The following is an 11,347-nucleotide window of genomic DNA, read 5'->3' on the forward strand; positions in this document are numbered from 1 at the left end:
TATTTGTTTTTTTATTATTGCTACCACAGTGGATAACCTCATATTTCCCACATTATACTCCATCTGACAAATTTCTGCCCACCCACTGAGCCTATCAATATCGCTTTGCAGATTGTTTGCGTCCTCCTCACAACTTGCTTTCCCACCTATCTTTGTATCACCAGCAAACTTGGCGACAGTACAAACATGCAGAGCACAGAACAAATTATTGATGGAGTGACTTTCCGTCAGTTAGTATTTCTTTCATGGTGCAAAAAAAAATTATGTTATCCCATGAAAGCAAAATAAAAGTTTAACGAAAATAATTGGCACATTTGAAAGGAACAATTTTGTTTTGTGCCTTTTCGGTCAGAGAAATGTTTGTGAAAGGAATTTTTTCAGAAAAAGGGATTCAGCATTTCAGCTTGTCGCTGAACACTTCTCTCTGGGCACTGCACGAGGCAGCAGTTTCCGTAGTTTAGCAGTTATCAAGCTCTGCAAAACCTGCTAACCACCACGTGGCGGAGGAAGATCCGTCCATGGTGGATCAAAGCAATTTAGAGCCTTCGAGAGAGGAGGCAGATGCTGAAGTACACGGGGTGCACACATTTTCGACGAAATGTCCACCTATTATGCTGCACGTAAAATTGAATGGCTTAGCCGTAGCCATGGAACTGGACACTGGCGCCAGCCAATCCATCATGAGTAAAAAGATGTTTGAGAGACTGTGATGCAACAAGGCATTCAGTTCAGCCCTGAGACCCATCCACACGAAACTGAGAACATACACCAAAGAGCTTATCACTGTCCTGGGCACGCCATGGTCAAGGTCACCTACGAGGGCATGGTATGAAAGCTGTGAGGAACACAATAGTGGTGAGCACCATCTTGAACCGCTGTAGTCCATGTGGTGAAGATGCTCCCACAGACCTGTTAAGGAGGGAGTTCTAGGCTTTTAACCCAGTGACGATGAAGGAACGACCGATATATTTCCAAGTCGGATGGTGTGTGACTAAATCTAACAATGGCTGGTGTCACAGGCACCAAGCATTTTAAAGCAATGTCCTAAAATGCTGCGTGTAAAATGGGAAGGGATAATAATTCATGACTGACAAAGCCTGTTTAAAATGGGACTGTATAAAATTAATGTGAATATTTTTCTGCCAGACAGGGTTTTGGAGGCAGATTTAATATTAACTTTCCAAAGTGAAATATAGTTAAAAAAGAAACATTTGCAGGGTGCTGGGGAATGGGTCTAATTGGAAATTTCTTTCACAGAGCCAGCACAGGTAACAACATAAGAAATCAGAGCAGTAGTAGGCTATACGGCCCCTCAAGCCTGCTCCACCATTCAATAAGATCATGACTGATCGTTGATCTCAACTCCACTTTCCGCTCGATCTCCCGATCCATTGATTCCCCGAGACTCCAAAAATCTATCTAACGCAGCCTTGAATATATTCAGAGACTCAGCATCCACAGGCCTGTGGGGCCGAGAATTCCACAGAATCATAACCCTCTGCGTGAAGAAATTCCTCCTCATCTCTGTCTTAAATGGCCGACCCCTTAACCTGAGACTGTGGCCCCTGGTTCGAGACACTCCAGCCCGGGGGAAACAACCTCTCAGCATCTACCCAGTCAATCCCCTTTCGAATATTGTGTGTTTCAATGAGATCACCTCTCATTCTTCTAAACTCTGGAGAGTATCGGCCCATTCTACACAATCTCTCAACTTAAGACAGTCCTCTCATCCCAGGAATCAATCTGGTGAATCTCTGTTGTACCACCTCCCAGGCAAATATTTCCTTCCTTAAATGAGGAAACCAAAACTGTGCGCAGTACTCCAGGTGTGGTCTCACCAGGGCTCTGTACAATTGTAGCAAGACTTCCTTACTCTTGTACTGTGGGCTATATATTAGGTACTATGGGGTGAGTGCCCTGTTTTTTTGCTGATTCGATGGTTGTAAAAAAAGTTATTAAAATTTGACAGTTGCTCGGCAAACATATTTGTATTTCCTTCAGTGTACTCCTTACTCTTCAGGGGCTAGATTTTCCCCAAGCAGTTTTGTCGGCGCACTGACCTCAAGCGCACTGACTTTGCTCGCTGGAAATGGCGCGGGGAAAAACTCGCCCCATCCTGGCCGCTGTGTACAGTCCCCGGAGTCCTGGCGTGGTGTCGATGGTGAAGTGGGGGGCGGAGCCAAATGCCTGCACCGGAAATACTGCCGGCACCTTCGCGCATGGGCAGTAGGGAGAGAAAACTTGGCACTCTGCCATTTTTAAACAGTGTCAAACCCGATGAAAAGCACAGCAGCTTCTCAGCTTCTCCGGTCGCTCGGCGGGCTCTCCCCCCGTCCCTCCCCGATAAAACGCACAGCTCCAGCAGCTGCAACTTCTCCGGTCCACATGCTCACACTTCTCCGGTGTGTCTTCCCTCCCCTATCCCAGGGATACAGGGACCCAGTGTAATGGAGCCAAGTTTGCTGATGATAGAAAGATGGGTGGCAAAGTAAATTATGATACAGCAAAGGAAATCTCAATTCCGGAAGAACAATATGGAAAGGTACAGTGACCCCGACGTGATATAAACACGCAGCCTTCTGATCTGTAGTCAGACACACTACCGTTGCACCACGACGTCTACAGTGCAGAGTGCTCATGTTTGTGCACATGAAGGTTCCTGAAACATAGTTTCATTTACCCTGCATTGGTGCAATGAAAGGGCTTTAAAATGCCCGGCCACTCCCACCGTGGGTCAGGCAGCATCAGAAGCAGTGCCCACCTGTCACTCACCCTCTCACGCCCGCTTTCATCACCTGCTGCCCGCGGACTGCAGCAAATCCAGTTCATCATCATCATAGGCAGTCCCTCGAAGCGAGGATGACTTGCTTCCTCGCCAAAAAAGGATGAGTTCACAGGTGTTTCAATGGTGGACCTAATATTCCAGGTCCCGAACTGCATGTTAAAGAATGGAAGATGCCTGTGTGTGGATTTTTTTAACGTGTGGTGGCCGTTGCACCCCAGCCATCACATGGGCTTGACAGAGCGAGGTCTCGGTCCAGTGGCAAGGGTTATCCAAGATGATTGGAGACCAGCTCTGCTGCACGGACCCAGTGCCCCCACATATCGCAGTGTGGGCTGGCCCGTGCTGCCCCTGGGCCCCTGGCCCTGAACTCACGCCGCCCCTGGGCCCCGATCACATCCCTCCACAGTCTCTCACTGCTCTTGCTGTACCTGCCCACGCTCCAATCACCGACCTGGACTTTGATGACATCACTCTTCGCTGTCGTCACCCTCCTGCACCAGCTCGCGCTGTACCTTGCCGTGGTGCACCACCACGCTGCTCCCATGCCGCCGCTCACCGCTCCTTTTTTGGCCCCGACCTGCCGCTGGTGTTCTCACGCAGTTCGGGGCCTCCACGCTGCTCCCAGCAAATCCAGTTACACGCCGTGTCACCGCCCAATTCTCAGCTGTGATTGTAAGCTGACTATATTTAAAGCTATCGCAAAGGCTGCAAGCAGTGTTCCCTGGTAGTCTAGTGGTTAGGATTTGGTGCTCTCACTGCCGTGGTCTGGGTTTGATTCCTGGTCTGGGAGAGCATTTTTACAGAGCAAGTTGACAAAAATAATTCAAGTCTGAGAGATACTGAATAATTGTTTCAATCATCATTAATCCACCCACATGTGTTGCACACTGAAGGAAATACAAATATGTTTGCCGAGCGACTGTTGAATTTTAATAACTTTTTATACAACCGGAGAATCAGCAGAAAAACAGGATATTCGGCCCATAGTACCTAATATATCGCCCATAGTACAAGAGTAAGGAAGTCTTGCTCCAATTGTACAGGGCCCTGGTGAGACCACGCCTGGAGTACTGCGCACAGTTTTGGTCTCCTTATCTGAGGAAGGATACACTTGCCTGGGAGGTGGTACAACGGAGGTTCACCAGATTGATTCCTGGGATGAGAGGTCTGTCCTATGGTGAGAGATTGTGCAGAATATGCCGATACTCTCTGGAGTTTAGAAGACTGAGAGGTGATCTCATTGAAACAGACAATATTCTGAAGGGGATTGACAGAGTAAATGTTGAGGAGCCCGGCTAGCTCAGTCGGTAGAGCATGAGACTCTTAATCTCAGGGTCGTGGGTTCGAGCCCCACGTTGGGCGATTACTTTCCATTGAAATTTTATGTTGCTTTCGTGGGTAAATATCATTAATGAACCCATGATCTTCTTTTGCACAATGATAAAAATGCGAACTGAGGGAGAGTTGATAATTTAATCAAATAATGAAAGCTGTGCCTCAGACCGCTCGGCCGTCCTTACTGTTAGATGCTCCAGTTACAAGTTGTTGCTCTGGAAAGTTTCAGACCGGGCACTTGTTCACGGTTGCTGGAAGGCCCAGTGACCGGGATAACCTCTCCCCCGGGGTTTTCCTGAGCCTGTGCTCGGTGTACGGGGAGCTTTGGTCCGGGTCCGAGGTAGTTGCATCCCAGGGATGGACAATAACCCTCTGAGCTCTGGAACTGGGGAAAAGCGAATAATTAATGAGTTGTTTGTGGTTTCAAATGCAGCTTAGATCTGCTGGTGTAAACCGATAGTGTTGTTTCACAGAATGAATGAAATGCTGACAGGGACAGTCAAAACTTCAATAAGTGAACTTTAATAATTCATGAAACTTTAATCCTTGATGAAGTTTTATCCCCGATCTGATTTTACACAATCTGTATTTGAGGAGACTGATTTTAAATGTTCATTGCTCATGCAACAATGTATCCAAAACAGCTTTCTTCAATTTTATTGCAGACAAGTTTTTGAGAAATAATGTTTCTGCTCGGCTTGAACAAGGAACTTTTCACGTGTGAGGCAAATGTGATAACCTCTACACGACAGAAACTGCTGCTTAGCTCAGTGTCCAGAGAGAAGTGTTCAGCAACAAGCTGAAATGCTCAATCCCTCTCTCTGCAAAAAGTTCCTTTCACAAACATTTCTCTGACCAGAACTGCACCAAACAACAATGTTCTCCTTTCAAAGTCATTAAACTCCCCAATTTCCGCGTCTGCAATTTTAAGGACAAGGACTGAAAGCACTTTGCGATCAGAAAATTGCAGGAAACCCCTGTGGTTAATGACAGAGCTTTTGATGGTTGATTTCTGTACACACCTTGTGTTATGTATTTAACCCTTGGCCACCTGTATCACACCACCACCAGAGGGCCTACCTGTTGGAGTCCCAAGTGATCCCAGCATCCCTTGGGAACACGGTATATGAGCAGTCCACCCACGAGGTACCTGCACTCTGGAGTCTTATTAAAGGAGCTAATGTCACACCTTCTCATTGTTCACCGTACTCAGTTTCATCCTTTATTATGAGCGTATCAATTGGTGACGAGACAATGAACAACCACGTAAAAATGCAAAGACCAGTTGGTATCCTGGAGAAGTTCTCAGAAGTGGACGATTGCGAAGCCTTCGTGGAGAGACTGGACCAATACTTCATGGCCAACGAGCTGGAAGGGGACGTGAACGCTGCCAAATGAAGGGCGACCCTTTCTTACCGTCTGTGGGGCAACAACCTATGGCCTCATGAAGAATCTTCTAGCTCTGATGAAACCTACAACTAAATCCTATGAAGAATTGTGTATGCTGGTCCGGGAGCATCTAAATCCTAAAGAAAGCGTTCTGATGTTGAGGTATCGGATCGACACCTGCCAACGGTTGGAGGGCGAGGAAGTGGCGAGCTATGTCGCCGAATTAAGGCGTCTCGCAGGACATTGCAAATTTGAGGGATTCCAAGAACAAATGCTGAAAGACTTTTTGTGCTTGGCATTGGCCATGAGGTAATCCTTCGCAAACTGTTGACAGTTGAAGCTCAGAATCAGAGCAAAGCCATAACGATAGCCCAGGCAATTTCCACCAGTTCCTTTAAACCCAATAACTTCATTTATTTCCAGTGGACTGGATGGAGGAACATGATCCATATAAAAAATTGTTATCATTTTACATGAACTGAATGTTCATAAAAGTATTGGAGTGGGAACTCACTGGATAACAGCACAGCTGGCAATGTTTGCGGAATATATTCGTGCAGCCAAAACGCACAATGACAACCCGCAACTGTGCGGCACTGAATCCTCGGGGAAAAAACAGTGAAAGGCTTTGTTCCTGGGTGGACTCAAACCACCAACATTTTGGTTAATAGCCAAACGGGCTAACCCATTGCGCCACAGAGACTAACTTAAATGTACATTGCAAGATATCCCAATCCAGGATGTCAGACTGTTAAAGCTTCAGATTGCTCCGACCGGGATGGAACTTGTCCACTCTCAGTTGTACATTTCCCAAATAAATGGAGGGACATTCATTGTGGATGCGTGGAAGCAGTCTGGTTCCGCACACTGCAGACACTTCCATGTCACCACCAACCAGCTCTCCCACAACCGGTGTGTTCTACCTTCCAGCCTTCCGGTGCCTTGTCTGTGACGAAGTATTCTGATTGTCCCGAAGCCGTCTTTACATTTTAATTCCTTTTCAGCTCCTGAATGCAGGTATTCCTGTGATTAAACCCGAACAAAATGATTAAAGAGACAGTTGGATTCATCATTTCTTTGCTTGGTGAAATTTCAAAGATTGAAAGCAATGCACAAACCCCATCACCAACTCGCGAACCGCTATACGCTGCTCCCGTGAGATGGAAGCTCAGTTGCTGTTTCAAGCTTGAATGCAGGTACAAGCAGAACTCATTCAAAGAAAGTCCAAATCCCTGAGGTACCTGATTATTTGCACCAAACTCCTTCGCAAAGAGTTGAGGTTCATGTGGGGTGATTTGGGCACATCTTTCCCCACACTACAACACTTCAAACATAAATCAACGGCTGTAAAGTGCTTTGGGGCGTCATGAGTTCCTGAAAGGCACTGCAGAAATGCAAGTCCTTCTTTGCAAAAGTTCCATGACATTTTAAAATTCGCGGCAGAATAATGGGCTCGGCCGGGATCTCTCGTAAATTTCAATTAACAACCCAGAAGCGAGAATCATACCCCTTGACCAACGAGCTAAATTTTTGACAAACCTGGAGATCAGGTGTAACTTCTATAAAAATGTTTTTTGTGTGTAGCTTTTCTTGGCAGAAGGAGCACATGAGATCGATTCAGTGACTTTGCTTTTTCGACCTTACTTCTGAAGCGCCGCATGGTCCCACTCCGACAGTCAATGAGCTGTTGGGACGTTAGTGTATCCAGGCTGTGGGTGGCCATCCCGAGCGCAGCAGAGGAGTTTCTGCTTTAGTTCTGGGTGGGGACAGTATTTCCCCTTCTCTCTTCCTCTTGTCTGTATCACTCTGCTTTGTTTTCTGTATTTATTCCCCCACCCTCATTTTATGCATAGCTGCAAACAACATCTGTCCCCTTGTGTCCCAGTTATACGAACATAAGAAATAGGAACAAGAGTCGGCCATACCGCCCCTCGATCCTGCTCCGCCATTCAATAAGATCATGGCTGATCTGATCATTGATTCCGCTCCCCATAACCCCTTATCCCCTTATCGTTTAAGAAATTATCGATTTCTGTCTCAAATATATTCAATGTCCCAGCTTCCACAGCTCACTGAGAATTCCACAGATTTACAACCCTCTGAAAGAAGAAATTTCTCCTCATCTCAGTTTTAAATGGGTGGCCCCTTATTCTAAGATCATGCCCCCAAGTTCTAGTCTCCCCCACCAGTGGAAACATCCTCTCTGCATCCACCTTGGCAAGCCCCCTCATAATCTTATACATTTTGATCAGATCACCTCTCATTCTTCAGAATTCCAATGAGTAGAGGCCCAATCTGAACAACCTTTCCTCATAAGTCAACCCCCTCATCTCCAGAATCAAGTGAGTGAACCTTCTCTGAACTGCTTCCAGAGCAAATATATCATTTCGTAAATATGGTAAACAAAACTGCATGCAGTATTCCAGGTGTGGCCTCACCAATACCCTGTATAACTGTAGCAAGATTTCCCTGCTTTGATACTCCATCCCCTTTGCAATAAAGGCCAAGATTCCATTGGCCGTCCTGATCACTTGCTGGTGATCGAGTTCGCTCGATATAAAGGCCAGCTTTAACATTAATCTTATTTGATTATTTTCTGTACCTGCCCATGACATTTACATAAAACCATGTTGACTCTGTCAAATCATGTTATCATTTTCGAAGTGCCCTGATACCACTTCCTTAACAATGGATTACAGCATTTTCCCGATGACTGCTGTCAGACTAACTGTCCTGTAATTGCCGATTTTCTCTCTCCCTCCTTTTTTGATTAGCGATGTTACATTTTCTACGTTCCAATCCGCTGGGACTGCTGTAGAATCTGGACATCGTGGTGCAACGGTTACGGGTCTAACTCCCGATCAGGAGGCTGCGTGTTCAAATCAGTTAATTTAGCTTTTGTTCTTCCGGAATTGATATTGTGTTTGCTGTTTCACAATAACCAGACCCTTGCTCGAAAACCTGTCTCACTGTTTCCCCAGGGGCACGTTCATGTTACAATGAACATTCTGAATCAGATGCCTGAAGTACAGTGTGTAAAATGGGATATGGTTTAACAGTTAACTTGCAATGCACAGAACCAATTATTCAATTATCGACTTTCCCTCAGTTAACATTACTTTCACTGTGCAAAACAAGCTGATCAGTTAATTAATGAAGTTTGCCCGAGAAAGCGACATAAAATTTAACGATAATGATTCGCCCAACATGGGGCTCAAACCCACGACCCCAAGATTAAGAGTCTCATGCTGCATCTACTGAGCTAGCCGGAATTATTTAAATCACATGTCCCTGTCGGTGATTGCAGCCAGGCGCCTGTTGGTTTCGCCCCATTTCCGAGTGTTTCCCGATCCTGTCTGTCTCTCTGGCTCTGTTCAATCTGTGTGTGGCCACCTCCAGTTTGATTTTCAATGAATACCTGTGTTTGTGTATTCAGTAAAAACAGAAAATGCTGGAAACACTCAGCAGGTCGGGCAGTATCTGTGGAGGTGGGGAAGTGGGAATAATCGATGGGTTTGTTTGTGGCTTTGATCTGTTGCTGGGAAGTGAGGCAGCGCTGCAGGATGCTTTTTTTCGAGGTGTAAGCAGAGGTTTCCGTCGTGTAACGGTTATCACCTTCGCTGCACATGTGAAATATCCCCGGTTTGAGCACAGACAGAAACATTATTTTGGAGAATATTTTTCCGTGGCATATATTTTTAAAAAGTAGCCCCAGGTTCCTTGTATCATGAGCGATGGCCATTTTAACTCACTCTTCTAAAATACAGTGTGCGTAAAATCAGATAGAGGATAAAACTTCATCAATGATTAAAGTTCGTGAACTCATTAAAGTTCAGTTATTGAAGTTTCCATCAATTCATTGCAGAAACATAATTGAGGTGTGTGAGAGGATTAATAATGGGCTTTAATCGTTAATGAGCCCATTACTTTATGTTATAGACCCAGGTTACACATTCTCTTGCTTCTGAAAGTGTTGAGATGCGTGTGGGGTGATTGGGGCCCATCTTTCCCCACATTACAAGGCTCCATCGGTACTTCATTGCCTTTAAATCACTTGGGGATATCCTGAGTTGTTGAAAGGCCACGTAAAAATGCAAGTCATTCTTTGCAAAAGTTCTAACCGCAAGTTCAAACTTCGCCGGCAAATGGAGGCTCACCCAGAATTTGTTCTGACACCACGACAAAGTCCTTAAAAGTGGGATTTAGCAGTTCAGCTGCTCGCTGAACATTTCCGTCTGACCTGGTGCTGCAAGTGGAGATGTGCCCGCAGTGTTGCATTTAACACGTTCGCCTCACACACGGGAAAGCTCACCGGGTGGAAATATTTTGTTGGAACTTGCTCCTCATGCATGTTCAGGGGAGAGATTGTTCTCCAGTGAAAGGACATAAGATCATAAGAACGTAAGAATTAGGAACAGGAGTAGGCCATTTGGCCCATTTTAATGTTTTCAAAGTGATTCCAACCGGGGAACTTTGGTGTGTTTGGGGAAGATGATAACCACTACACTACAGACACACAGTGGTAGATGATGTCTTAGGAACATAACCAGAGCTCTAACCAACACAACTGGCCATACTTCAGGAGCTGGTTTTACGAGAATAGAATGACGGTGCTATATTTAGGAAGGCTGTGAGAGTGGCAGCAATTGATCTCGTGTTTCCCAGACTTTATACACAGGAACATTGGAACAGGAGGAGGCTATTTGGCAACGAGTGGTTACAATCCGGAATGCGCTGCCTGAAAGGGTGGCGGAGGCAGAATTTATCTTATCTTTCAAAATGGATTTGGATAAGTATCTAAGGAAAAATATCTCAGGGGTACGGGTAAAGGCCGGAGGAGTAGGACTAGCTGAGAGTCGGCACGGGCTCGACAGGCCGAACGGACTACTTCCGTGCTGTAACCGTTCCATGATTCTATATTATGTTTAAACTTGCTGTGGATGAACAATCGGAGGGAAGATGAGTCTCCTGGTAAAAACGCTGATGCTGTCTTACCAGCTGAGATTTCCAGCAAATCTGTTTTTATTTTTTATTTGTGTATTGAATCGGTACATCTAGAGCTTTCTGATTCAGAAGATTCGGGGGGCACGGAAAGTTGGGAGTTTAACGACTTTGAAAGGAACATTTTTGACTTGTGCAGCTTCGGTCAGAGAAATGTTTGTGTCATGATTTTTTCACAGAAAGGGATTCAGAATTACACCTTCTGGCTTAACACTTCTCTCTGGGCAGGCAGTTAAGCAGGGGTTTCCATTGTGTAGCAGTTATCATGTTAGTCTCTCACACACAAAAGGTCCCATGTTCAAACCCAGGCAGAAATATCATTTTAGAATATATTTGCTGTGAAATAAGTTGAACATAAGTGCCCCTGGTTCCTTGTCTTTTGAGCAATGAGCATTTTAAACCAATCTGATTAAATACAGAGTGTGTTAAGTCAGATAGGGTGTAAAATGTCATCGATGATTAAAGCTCCTGAAATTATTACAGTTCAGTTTTTGAAATATCGACTGTAAGTCTGCAAAACAATCCGGGTGTGAATATTGGCCCAAAAATTCCGGTTGGAGGCTTCCCACGGACAATTCCCTTCCGAACGGAGATGTTTTACGAACCTACCTGGTGGTCTAGGAGGCACCGTGGATTCCGCTGGGGAGGCCTTCTCTTCCCGCGCTGCGAAGCACACTCCCGTCCGGAGGGATACCACGTGTGACTGCTCAGCCAATCAGGTACGTATTCCACAGCTTTCCCATTAATAACAATGGGACTCGCGGACCGACCAGTTCTCAGTGCTATTCATGAGAACAAAAAACACACACACACTGAGAAATAATAAAAAACAGACCT

At 45.5% G+C, this 11,347-nt stretch overlaps 1 non-coding gene across 1 annotated transcript; it reads left to right on the top strand.

Annotated features, from left to right (window-relative positions):
* Window positions 1-4,074: 4,074 nt before the first annotated feature.
* trnak-cuu (transfer RNA lysine (anticodon CUU)) lies at window positions 4,075-4,147 on the top strand. Its single transcript has one exon. It is a non-coding gene; the product is annotated as a tRNA-Lys (tRNA).
* Window positions 4,148-11,347: the final 7,200 nt, after the last annotated feature.

This window comes from Pristiophorus japonicus, unplaced genomic scaffold, assembly GCF_044704955.1.
Source record: "Pristiophorus japonicus isolate sPriJap1 unplaced genomic scaffold, sPriJap1.hap1 HAP1_SCAFFOLD_170, whole genome shotgun sequence".
NCBI classification, from domain to species: Eukaryota; Metazoa; Chordata; class Chondrichthyes; family Pristiophoridae; genus Pristiophorus; species Pristiophorus japonicus.